Raw genomic sequence first — 10366 nt, forward strand, 5'->3', positions numbered from 1 at the left:
GGACATCCAAGGGTCATTGGTATACATAGGAAGCAAAGGCTAGCCTTATGGGTCCAAACCCACAGAACAGCTACTGTAGCATAAATTGATGAAAAAGGTAATAATTTCTATGATAGAAGTGTGCCAGTGTACTATGTATGGTGGTACTATGCAGCCAGTGGGCAAGAGGGCCAATGCTGACCCCTGCCCACCAATGCTAGATCCTATAATGGGCATATGAGCATTGGAACTGGACCATGAAGCAATGGAAGAAGGTAGATGGCAAGGTGCATCATTCGCCTGGGGAAGAGATTGCACAGGATACATTAAGGTCAGAATGCAGGCTACTGTATGGGGGCATTCACACGGAGGACAGTTGGCGCTGATTCTGGCACGATAACTCGCGGGAGAATCAGCGCTGAAAAAAAGACTCCTATTGACTTCAATGGGTTCCATTTTCCGTGGAAACCATTGAAATCAATGGGAAAAAAAGCCTCCCATCGTGCCAGAATCAGCGCCAACTTCCTCCATGTGAATGCCCCCTTAGATACACTATAGGAAACTTTGTATCCTGGCATCATCGTAATAATAATAATAATACATTTTATCTATATAGCACCAACATATTTCGCAGCACTGTACAATTTGTAAGCTTCAAATACAGACAAAAAAATATACATTACAAAGAAATAGTCACTAGAGATGAGCGAGTACTGTTCGGATCAGCCGATCCGAACAGCACGCTCCATAGAAATGAATGGATGCACCTGGTACTTCCGCTTTGATGGTGGCCGGCCGCTTAACCCCCCGCGTGCTGGCCACGTCCATTCATTTCTATGCGAGCATGCTGTTCGGATCGGCTGATCCAAACAGTACTTGCTCATCTCTAATAGTCACTTCACACAATGAGGGCCTGCTCGCAAGAGCTTACAATCTGTGAGGTAGAGGGGGTAGCAGGGGATTCAAGAAGATGTTTCTTTGACACATACCACCTAGCCAAATATTACTGCAGACCACATACCCCCCTTCATGACAGTGGTATTCGCCAATGGTAGTGGACTTTTTCCGCAGAATAATGTTCCTAACCACACTGCAAACATAATTTAGCAAAACCGGGATTTCTATGGAACGGAGGCGTGGAGAAGACATCTAAAGGTAGGAGAAGAATAGCCTTTCTTAACCTTTTCGCTGCCAAGGGTCTCTGGAAATTTTGCACCTCCAGTAGCCAGAACAATTTTCACAGTTTTGAGATGGACAAATCAAACCTAAATTGCAACATTAAAAAAGCATCCAACCCCCCCATACCTATATATTTTCTTAAAGTAGACACCTGCAGCATTGCCAGAATGCCACTTGGTACTGTATACGAACAGGCACCTTCATGCAATTTTGATTTAAAGTGAATGTTTTATGAAAAAATGCAAATAAATGTATATTAGTTGTTAAAAGCGGAAACCAAACAAAAACTTAAATGCACCAAACCTCCTAAAAATAAGAGTTCAACATGTGCAGAGTTCATACATATCACTATGGCCTGAACCCGCATGCACGTGTCTTCAGAAAATCGCTAGAACTGGAAGGAACAAAATTCTACTTTGAAGCTGGAAATGTTAAAAAAGTATCATCCTATAAAATGTAGGGATTACACACCATGAAAAGTAAGTGAACCCCTAAACCCTATATATTTTTTGAAAATATTACAAATATAATATTTACAAATGTCTTAATGGGTCATCGATAGCCACATCCACCTTCATGCAACTTTGCGACCAACACAAATAATTTTTTGAAAAAATACGCTAAAACACATATTTGCACCTAAAACTCATGTTCAATCTCACATTCATATACAACATACTTTTAAAATAATAGCTTATGGTGTATACAATGTGTATATATACTATATGTACTGCAAACATCAAGTACAACAAGAGCTCGGACTCCCAAAAACACGAATACAGAAGACAAGCAGGATTTTGCTGTTGTTCACTAATATGTTAAAAAGCTATACTGCACCTACCAAACTGCGACTGTGATACCAAAATCTAACTTTTTTCAGAGTACACAGCATACCGTATATAAAAACACAATTTAATAGTTTATATATACAATCACCTTCATTCAACTTTGCCGCAAACAGAGATTGCTAGCAAAAATGGCGCAAAAATTCAAATTTGCCACTAAAGTGCGGCTCAAGAAATCCCTTTCTGCAAACATAATGTACTGTCCATAAAACTGCAATATGTGAGGAGTTCATACATACCACACATGTATATATTTACAGGGGCAGGTGTTAAAGAATCGCCAAAATCGCAGAAATGCGCCATCCCATTTTGTGCATGCAAATTAAATAGGACGTTACATAAAAATGTTATTTTCCATCCCCCTATAATAATTTTAGCAATCTATACGTTCATCTCTAGTGATAATCGTTATTACTATTATTTTAGTGTGCAACGGATATCACTAGAGACGTATTTTACTGTAGAAAGCTCAGGTATAGACAGGACAGGGATTGGGTGAAATGTAAACTTTATTTGCGACTTTATGTATATGTTGTGTAAGTGTTTGGTGCGACTTTTTTTTTTTTTGACTTGCGACCTGGACAATGGTAAACGTCTGGGTCACAGCGCCAATAAACTTCCTGGTTATGTTCAGGAGGTATAACATAAAAATACCCCACTAGAAAAGCTCAGGGGGAATTACATAATAACTGTATGTGACAATCAGAGACAAATGTATAGTATATGCTCTGATTGGCAGGAGAAGGGTTAATAGGGACAAGAGAGTCCCTGCCACCCCCCTCCTGCTATCACATACAAGTTATGCAGAGAGTCTGATCGTTTCTCTGTCTCTCTCTCTGCTGGGCTGCTCCGTGTCCCTCTCCCTTTCCTTTTATAGATTGCAAATTGCTTGCTTAGACAGGAGGGGGGACACTTTGGAGCTCTATATCTTTGGACTGCATCAACATATCTTGATGCTTTCAATTGCATTTTAAAGGGGAGAATCTCATCTTTAAAATGATATCAAGAACTCGATGATTGGATGTACAGTTTTGGAGAAATTCACTGTTGAAACGCTGTCGGGAATTGAGATCTGCAGTTGGATCTCAATGCCAAATAGTGTTTTCAACAGTGAATGGCTCCAAGACTGTAAGTAAAATCATCAAGTCCCTGGTATCATTTTAAAGATGAGAGTCTCTTCTTTAAAATGCATTTTTAAAGCATCAAGATATGTTGATGCAGTCCAGACATATCGGCATTAGTAGGGAGGACGTACTAAGTACGTCCTCCGCTACTGAAGTGCCACCTTGGGAGCACGTACAGTGTACGTGCCTGGCAGTGAAAGGGTTAAGGCTATTGCTACGTGTTGGGGACAAAAATAGCATTTTAATGATAGGATCTAGAGATGAGTGAGTAGTATTCGATCGAGTAGGTATTTGATTGAATACTACAGTATTCAAAATCAAATACTACTAACTATTCGCAGTAAATATTCTATTCAGAACCAGCGTTGATTGGCCGAATACTATACACTGTATAGCATTTGGCAAATCAACACTGGTTCTGCAGCAGGCTCATCCTTGCTAGTCAGGAAAGCTGGCAGCTTGCTGTTACGAGGGAGCTGACTTTTTTCATAGGAATGCATTGACCAGTGTTGATCGGCCAGTGTACAGCATTCGGCCAATCAACGCTGGTTCTGCCGGAGGCTCGTCTGTGAGTTGGTGGAGTCTAATATCGGACCACAGCAGTCTCCATTGTGGTCCGATCTTAGACTCCGCCTCCTAATAGCCAAGCCTCTGGCAGAACCAGCGTTGATTGGCCGAATGCTGTACACTTGCCAATCAACGCTGGTCAATGCATTTCTATGAGAAAAAGTCAGCTCCCTCGTAACCACAAGATGCCTGCTCTCCCAACTAGCAAAAACGAGCCTACGGCAGAACCAGCATTAATTTGCCGCAGGCTCGTCTTATATTAACTATAATGGGGTCCGTGCGCTTTAACTGCACAGCGCTCCTCCTAAACACTCTCCTCCTGCTACTTGTGGACTTCATGGCTCTCCTTTAGTCGAATAGTGGTTTCCCCTGAAACGAACATTTTTTCCCATAGACTATAATGGGATTCAATATTCGATCGAATAGTCGAATATTGAGGCTCTAGTCGAAACGAATATCGAATCTCAAATATTTCACTGTTCGCTCATCTCTAATAGGATGCCTTTAAGCACTGTGTATGATCAAAGGGCTGAAGGCAAAAACACTGATAAAGACAACTAAACTATTTTATTCTCAGGTTTTGGTTCTCATTTTAAAAATAGACTGACAAACCTTAAAATTTAATTCTGTGAAATAAGAAGACTATTGATACGTAATACACTTCAACAATCTTTCTTCAATTCTACACCAGAAAGAAAATAAATGAGTCCAGTACTGTCATGCCATTCATTCTTACTAAATCTAAGAAATTGTTATTCCATCTGCTACACATTTTTTTTTCCATTTTTTTTTTTTTTTTTTTTTTTTTTTAAAAACCTCTTGGGAGAACGTATAATACCCCCGAGTTATAACAATGGTAAGTAGATTGTTGGCCACATGTGGAGAGAAAACATTAGCTGATTGGAAATATAATCCCCTTCACTGGCATAACCTGATAAAACCATATGCATATAGAAAAACATGGCTACATCTCTTTCATATGTAAATCATTTCCAGATTAGGGAAGAAAATAAAATCAAATCTCCTTTGTCTAGCATGTATGCATAACGAAAAGGATGTATTACACAATTGTACAGCTACATAGGAGCTTATAGTATAATGGTGCTGAAAACAAAATAAGAAAGGAGCTGAAACCCAATATAGTGACACCGCACCTACACATTACACCTACAGGAGCTTATGTAACATCCCATTCTAAATCCAAAGGAATTAATATGGAACTGGTCCCCACTTTGCAGCTGAAACATCTTTCACTCTCCTGGCATAACTTTGTACAAGAGTTTGGAGTCTATATTGGGGAATTTTTTTTTTTCCTTTTCATCCAGAAGGACATTTGTGAAGTGTGACAATTGGGGGTAGTTTAGCATCAAAGGTAGCAGTTTCCTGGACTTAACAGAGGTGTTGGTGGCGCTGTGTGCTAAATAAACAGCAGATCAGGTAATGGCAATCCAAAATAAGTGACTTTATTCAGCTTATAGCAGAACAAAAATAACAAACAGCCTACCCACACACAGGGTATACCTCACTTCTGGAACCCTGTCTAATCTGCCAAAGGCAAGATACTTTTCTGAGGTTTCTGAGGTTTCTTCTCACCAGTCTGGCTCTCACTGAGCTTAGCCAAGTCCCTTTTGGATTCCAGTCCTCTTGGGACAGACCTCCTGTCCGTCTCCAACTGGTCCACAATTCTCCTGCAGGTCACCAGCAGCACTCTCTCAATAGAGTTGGGCTCCTTCTGGAATCCAGTCTTCTTGGGACAGACCAACTGTCTGTCTCCAACTGGTCCACTGTACATCTGCTCCTGCAGTTCACCAGCAGCGCACTCCTGCTGTTTGCACTCCCTCTGGAGTTGAGTCCCTTTTCCCAGGTATGGGTGTGGTCAAGGTCTTTCTTAACCCTGATTTGTGTCGCTCTCCAGCGCCGTCTAGGATCACACCTTCACAGGAGTTAGACACACAAACTCCATTCTAGTTCATTCCAAAGGTGCTCTATAGGGTTGAGGTCAGGGCTCTGTCCAAGCCAGCCAAGTTCTTCCACACCGAACTTACCCAACAATGCCTTTTTGGACTTTGCTTTGTGCACTAGGGCATAGTCAATGTTGGAAGATAAGGGACATTCCCTAAACTATTCCAACAAAGTTGGAAGCATACATTTCTCCAAAATGTCTTGGTATGCTGAAACATTAAAATTTCTCTTGACTACAACTAAGGTTAAACCCTGAAAAAACGCTTTTGTGCTTTACCCAGGTTGCTTCTGCATTGAGGTGAGGCATGGGTGAGGCAGCATATGTCAGTGTCCCTAGGGGTACAGCGGTGAGTGGGTTGGATGCAGACAGTGAGTAACTGAACCGCAACCTGCACATTCCCCTGTTGCCCCCATGCCACCCCCATAACATTAGAGATGCCTCTGGACGACTCCAAATTCCTCCCTTCCCTCCCCTTTACTTCTATAATCAGGAACTTTTCTTGAAAACAGGATGTGTGAATCCTCTATTCTGCTCACAGGTCCCAGTGATACCATGAAGCTGGAGTCATGTTTCTGGGGATCAGTCATGTCCTCCTCCTCTTCCCAATCCTGTGACGAGTTGTGAGACAACTGGCTGGATCAGGAGCCTTCTCTATGTGCCCTATAGATTTTTAAGTGCTGCCCTCCGGCTATGCCCCTCAACCTGTCACCTATTAGAAATGGAAATAATCCGTACATTAATTCATCTTTGTAGGATTTCAAACAAGAATTTTTCAGGAACATGCAGAAAATGCTACAGACTTATAAACAGTAAGGACAATATTATCGGTTCTTCACTTTAATTACCATTTCTAGGTTTTCGTTTTGTAACTTGGCCATATATTCAGTTTTTGTCATGTAAATCTTTAGATTTCATTTCATTATTCCTGATGGTTGGGTTTTTCTTTGACATGAAAGAACATGTTTCACACCAACTGAAACTATCTGTAAAAAAAGAAAATTCTATTTAATGTGTTTGATTTTTTTTGTGCCCCCATCAGATGTAGTCATTGGCAATATGTGGAATATTTTTGCAACTCATCAAGCATATCCCGGGTTCTAGATCAAGGCAATGATCAATCGTAAATGTTGATTTTAATATAGTGCTGTCCAGAAAAGCAACCTTGACAGAACAACCATGAAAGGTAAAGATCGTCTGATATCATCAGCATATAAGATAAGATAATCTTTTAATAATCCCACCATGGGGAAATTCAGTCTATTACAGCAGCATAGATAATACAATATGAATACAACATACAAAAAAGTTCATATAAAAAGATAAAGGAAAGAAGATAGTAGGAGGAATATCACAACTTCAGGATCATTTAGTTCTCTGTGCGGAGTGATCTGCGCTTAGCCCTATGTAGATTTTATTGCCTGACCACAGCGAGGAGGAAAGACTTCTGATAACGCTCCTTCTCACATTTGGGGTGAAGCAGTCGGTCACTGACAGTGCTGCCCTGTGCCATCACGGTCTCATATATGGGATGGGAGTTATTCTCTAGTATGGAGCTCACCATGGACTGTATCCTTCTGTCACCCACCACCAATACTGGATCCAGGGGGTTCCCTAGGACAGAGCTGGGCCTTCTAATCACCCTGTAAAGTCTTTTTCTGTCCTTGGTTGGTATGCTTCTCCCCCAGTAGGCCACACCGAAGAAGATGGCTGATGCTACCACACAGTTGAAAAAGACCCTAAGAAGTGCCCCCTAGACTCCAAAACCCTCAGCCTTCTGAGCAGGTAGAGTCTGCTGTGACCCTTTCTGTGCAGAGCATCCAGGTGATCTGCCCAGTCCAGCTTATTATTGAGGAGCACACCCAGGTACTTATAGGTCTTGACTATCTCAATGCCCATCCCCTGAATGTCCACCGGTTTTGGAGCACTACTCCACTTACTAAGTCCACCACCATCTCCTTGGTCTTCCCAGCATTAATCCTGTGGTGGTTTCCACTGGCACAATTCCACAAAGTCCTAGTTTAATTCTCTGTACTCCCTGTCATCTCCATCTGTGATGAGGCCTAGTATTGCAAAGTAGTTGGAATACTTTTGTAAATAGCAAGTAGATTTGTTGCAGCTAAAGTCAGCAGTGTACAGTGTGAAGAAGAAAGGGGCAAGAACTGTTATATAATGTAAAGTTAGACTGATCAGCAAATGTAGCAAAGGTAACAATGGGAAATAGAACCCTACTGTTTCACAACTTTGTATTAAAGGGGATTTCCAGAATTTTTTTTTTAAAGTGTGTTAGTGCTATTAATGGGTTAAAAGTACACCCATAAAACTTTAGCAGTATTTTCAGTGATTTGTAGGTGTCTGTGGGAGCTCCTGGTATCTTCTGCATTTGTTTACTAGGTGTTAGCTTACTACTATGTAACTTCCTGTGTACCTTCCACACTACCTCAATATCATTGCTACCCCTTTTCTTTCACTCTGTTACACCCCTTTCCCTGTCTCCCTAGCTAAGCTATCCCGCCCACTACTAAGCCCCCCGACTCCCTCCCTAGCTAAGCTATCCTGCCCACTGCAAGCCCACCACCCCCTGCCCCATCACATCGTCCTTACCTAGATTCCGATCTGGGAGACGACTCCTCCTTTCCTCTTCACAGTGTGCAGGCTGGTGATGCTGCACACAAACCAGTTGTAAGACATTAAAGTATCTCTGGGAGGCCACCAACCCTTCAAAAAAAAAAAAAAAAAAAAAAAAAAATGAATGGCCATGTAGCCCTTATACTGCTCTGTGTGTATTAAAGGGGTATTCTCACGTCGCATACTCACCAGTCTTCGTTGCTGTAAATTCTTCTGTCTTCCGGCTTTGTTGCGTCATTGGTGGGCGGGGTTACATATGCAAAGCCAGCGGCGAGATGCCGCTGGCCCTGCGTGCACACTCATAGCTAGTGAGACCAGTGTAGCCTTCACAGGCGGATGCCGGGGAGTGTAGACGCCGGCACAGATGCCTGCAACATCGCTATGTGCCTGCCCTGCATGAAGCCAGCAGCGGCAGGAGCTCCTGTTATTCCGCTCCTCCGCCTCCCCCTCCCCTCTGGAATAACACCATTGCTTCTGCCGCTGCTGGCTTCATGCAGGGCAGGCACATAGTGATGCTGCAGGCATCTGTGCCGGCGTCTACACTCCCCGGCATCCGCTGTAATAGAGAGGCGGATGCCGGGGAGTGTAGACGCCGGCACAGTCTGTATTGGCGGTCCCTTCCTCCCAAAGGGTAAACTACCCCCCCAGGCTCGCTCCTGTGTACTTTGCCCCTCCTCCCTCCCCCTCAGAGCAGCAGATACATCACTTGACTTATGACCAGATAAGTCAAGGGATGTGTAAAAAAAAAAAAAAAAGTAAGATAGTGGACAAACAAAGCAGTTTTGATGAAGCAATGTATTTAGGAAAAGTCTTACATCCACATTATCAAGCAGTATAGATAGGATCCTTGTGATGGGACAATCCCTTTAAGTACTATCCCCTATAATAGCTCTTTTATGGGATTAGACCAAATAGTCAAGCCATCTCTCCCAAGGTGAAATAAGACTTGGACATCCATGACACTTGCTTGTTCAGTGATTGTTCTTCCTTGGGCCGGTTTTGGTAGGCATTAGTCACTGCAATACTGGGAACACCCACAAGACCTGCCATTTTGGAGATGGTGTAAAGAAAAGAAAAAAAAATCTCAGTTTTGAAACAGGCCACCAAAATAATACAGGTCCAGTAAAATACCATTTTTATTGGACTGAGCATTATGGGGGATTAACCCATTTTTCTGTTAACACAGATGTTCTAAATCGTTCAACCAGAATTTGGTCATTGTTAATATTGAGATTTGAACATTTGCCCCCTTTTCCTGCTTCTAGCATGTCAACTTCAAGTTTCGTGCTGCTGCAGGGTATTTACTAGTGTTGAGCGAGTAGTATTTGATCGAATACCTCGCGGGCATAGAAATGCATGTAATCTGCTGAACGTCAAGGGGTTAAACGCATTGAATATTCAAAGCGTTTAACTCCTTGGTGTTCGGTCGATTACACGCATTCCTATGCCGGCAAGGTATTCGATTGAATATTACTAGAGATGAGCGAACACTAAAATGTTCGAGGTTCGAAATTCGATTCGAACAGCCGCTCACTGTTCGAGTGTTCGAATGGGTTTCGAACCCCATTATAGTCTATGGGGAACATAAACTCGTTAAGGGGGAAATCCAAATTCGTGTCTGGAGGGTCACCAAGTCCACTATGACACCCCAGGAAATGATACCAACACCCTGGAATGACACTGGGACAGCAGGGGAAGCATGTCTGGGGGCATAAAAGTCACTTTATTTCATGGAAATCCCTGTCAGTTTGCGATTTTCGCAAGCTAACTTTTCCCCATAGAAATGCATTGGCCAGTGCTGATTGGCCAGAGTACGGAACTCGACCAATCAGCGCTGGCTCTGCTGGAGGAGGCGGAGTCTAAGATCGCTCCACACCAGTCTCCATTCAGGTCCGACCTTAGACTCCGCCTCCTCCAGCAGAGCCAGCGCTGATTGGCCGAAGGCTGGCCAATGCATTCCTATGCGAATGCAGACTTAGCAGTGCTGAGTCAGTTTTGCTCAACTACACATCTGATGCACACTCGGCACTGCTACATCAGATGTAGCAATCTGATGTAGCAGAGCCGAGGGTGCACTAGAACCC

The sequence above is a fragment of the Leptodactylus fuscus genome, chromosome 10, assembly GCF_031893055.1.
Source record: "Leptodactylus fuscus isolate aLepFus1 chromosome 10, aLepFus1.hap2, whole genome shotgun sequence".
Taxonomy (NCBI): Eukaryota; Metazoa; Chordata; class Amphibia; order Anura; family Leptodactylidae; genus Leptodactylus; species Leptodactylus fuscus.